The sequence below is a fragment of the Styela clava genome, chromosome 3 (assembly GCF_964204865.1).
Source record: "Styela clava chromosome 3, kaStyClav1.hap1.2, whole genome shotgun sequence".
Taxonomy (NCBI): Eukaryota; Metazoa; Chordata; class Ascidiacea; order Stolidobranchia; family Styelidae; genus Styela; species Styela clava.
The window spans coordinates 13,183,691-13,187,447 of NC_135252.1; positions in this window are offsets into that span (position 1 = coordinate 13,183,691).

Below are 3,757 nucleotides of genomic sequence, written 5' to 3' on the forward strand. Positions count from 1 at the left end.
TCGTTACAACCTAGGGTCGTTATTAAAGACGAATGAAATTTGTTGTAAAATATATCAAGTTTAAACTTGACATTCTGGCTTTATGAAATCCTGGAAACTCTTAATTGAATTCACGAACTTGTTATTATTTTGGCTTTAAAAATTTTTGTTCATAGACTCAACTTCCACTTCATAAGTTTACAGTAACTGCTGACCCTACCAACTAATTTCTGTGAACAGTTTTAAGTAATTCTGTCGATTTACGTGGGGTTCGGTCGGGTGCATTTACGATGACGTCAAAACCCTAAAAACTCAGGTTGTATACCCCACGGTAAGTAATTGAAAGGGTGCGACTGTCAGTGAAGCATAACAACTACATTTAGGGAATTTTGTTTTGTTCAATCGTGCGATAAACAACCTCTGAGTACATGATGTGCAGTTCAGTTTTTAGAGTAGTTCTAAAACAAAATTATCTACTTCTATTATCATATCTAATCGACATGATTTAACTGTTGCCAAATGCGCGCTATAGATAATGCGGGCTAGGTGCAATTACTCATTGAATAAAATAATATCACTTGAATTTTTGTAATAAACAGGTCTGCGATAAAAAAAAAGATCCGAAAGTAGTACAAAATTAATTGTCCCTACATTCGTTCTTGTAGCATACATAGATATTTTATCATCTTTTTTTGTTAAGTTAAGTAAGTACATACATTTCATTCGACAGTATTTAATTTTTAACCATTTAAATGAAAAATATTTATCATAAAAATTATAAACCTGAGTAAAAAAATGAATTAATGTCAGTTTCAAAGTTTTTTGAAACGGTAAAATCATTGAAAAAGCCTTAAAACTTCGAAAAATTACTGAAAAATGAATAACAACTCGTAAGTGAATGTCGCGGCCGCCAAGGCTTGAGGCCACTAGACTCCAGCCTATTTATTTAGCTGTACAGCCTTTCGTTGATCTGTGTTTTATTTTGCAACGAACAAAAGATTGGGCGTTTTTAATAAGGTTGAAGTCAAGAAAAACTAAAAATACAATAAGTGAATATATATCCTTTTTCATATAAATCAGAAAAAAAAACACGTTTCTTTCGTTGCGGTTTCAAACCCACGACACCTAAATTGAACTCGGCACGCCTTTAGATAGATTGCCTTTAACCCATTGTGAACATTCAACTATCTTTAGTCATGTAATTTGAGTAAAAACAAAACACAAACTTTTAATTGCCTGATTCCCCTTAGTGAAACTTATTCGTTCAAATCCGGGTTTTGCGCAATAACTATTCTCGTAGACAAATCGGAAAAGCGTCGGAATAGGCAATAGTAATTCCTTTCTCTAAATTCCAACAATATTTGGGCATTTCAATTGGTATGATAAAATAGTTTTGGGTTTACTAAACTGGGAAATTTTATAATGTAGTTGATTTATACTAATTCAGTTAATACAGTAAAAACTTCAGCCTTTGCTTGTACTTCACTTTACTCTTGAACATGTTTGCAATGCTCTGAAAGTTAACACCCTTATACACAATGCCGTCCCATTTACAGTCTCTTAACTTATAAATATCAAGTCTGAAATATATAGTTTATACCGATGAGATTAAACTTTTTACATCGCCATTGAGCCAACAACATAACTAATATTCGACAATAATATACCTTGTTGAATCTATATGACTGGCGCACCTATATTGGAAGGACAATGAGGGACGATAAAATGAATAAATTGAAAAGACCCACAGATACTTTTATTGAATAGAAACCAAGCACATTTTAGGGTTGCTTACCTTTGTATGGTTTCGAAGCTGAAATATATTTACCGGAAACGAAAACTTCAGATATAAAATAAATAAACACCGCGATAGCAATAATTCAGGTTTATAGTACCTAGTTTATTACAACGTCAGTTACATATTTATATGAGCAATATATATTATATTGTCTTATGTTGTATTGGTATATGAACCAACAGTTATATTTTAATTTATTTTCAAGACTCAAATTAAATAAACCACAAAGAAAAGCAAATGCCATGCTTTTCTTCCAATAAATGTGCTGACTACGCCCAATACATTTTTATTTACTTGTGATTTTTCATCCTATGATTGCGTCTTCAGCTTTTTTGATATTTTTCATCATTATAATTGAAATCTAATTTTTAATCTTTTGAAACGAATCGTACTGTACATTGGCAAACAGGTTGAAGATATTCGTTTAACAAGGCGAAATCATGAATGAAGGAATGCATAGATTTTTTTATGAAGTAATGTGTATATAATTTTTTAAAGGGATGATTACGTTTAGTTGGATTTAACAATCATATTTAGAATATGTTTTACCGTATTACATTTACAGCTCAAATACTTTTCAAATATGTTTCATCAAAATTGGTCTTGTCCTTTCACGTTGCCGCCCAAAAGTAGTGACCTCAACCACAATCCTAACCGAAAATATGTTATATTCTATTATTATCTTATAGCAGTTGTTATCAACTGGCGAATATTATCTGGCAGTTCCACTCTGACCCGCGTCACGTAAACATGATCGATAGATTCTTTTTGAGTAAACAAATGACGAATAAGGGCTATTGTGCTCCGTTTCTCTTTATTCACAGAATATCTGCGATAGTGAATAACATGAGGGGCTTGAGAGGATTACCGAAAATCTTGGATGATTCGTAGCATAACAACAGATTTTATTAAAACCCTGTTGCTTACGCCGTGGTTTCGTTTTGATAAACACGATAGTTCCCACACAGGGCGCGTAATAAATTCCTGAAGATTGATACGTTGTTGTGTACACGTTTTCAAAAACTTAAGTTATTACCTATAGATGTATTCTTGAGTGTACGCATAACAAGACTTAATGCTCCACGACTTCTGTTTTTAAAAATGCCTTCAACTTTACCGGTCACTGTGGATCAAATAAGATTCCTGAGCAAATATTTCGAGATTTTTTATTATCGCTAATATAAAAAGAATATTAGGTTTTGAGTATAGTAATATGAAACTTTATTTTATGTCGTCTTATTTTTAGCTCATATGAAATAATTATGTCAATATTAATATGAGCCAACTTTAATTACTTATTTAACAGGAAAGGATCCTCAAATTCTTTTATGCTTATTACTTCCCTCAATCTACGTTTGATATTGTGTCCCTATATTAAAATATTATGACGAAATTAATTATTTTATGCGTCTTATATATATATATATATATATATTATTATTAATGAATATATATCTTAAATACAATATAAAGCAATGATAAGCTTTTTGACCGCAGTGCCAAACCGTTATCTACCAATTTAATTCGGCACACGTTTGGCCATTTTACAACTTGAAGTCCGTCGGGAGTCGGTTATACTTGAACAGTGCTAAATACATATTTGTATTATCTGGAATTCAAAGATATTTTGTCTGGAATTCCATCTGATTCGCAATGGCCGTTATTAGATTTTTACTTCTTAGATATTCGTATAGAGAAACTTAGGAAAAACGAATTTGCTATTTAATTTAATGCCAGCAGGTTGGTGACTGATGCAGACTATCTGCGGCTAATTCGAGACGGGACCGGTCGTTATTAGAAATTTATCACATTGCTTTCTACCATCCACCAGGATAAAATGAATACCTTATCGAATGCCTTGTTCAGCTCATAGACCTGAGTGAACATCCCTGATATTCAGCTTTGTATAAAATTTGTTCAAAAAATGGTTGCTAAATAAACATCAGTAGGATATACAGCATAATTATACAACACTTCAAC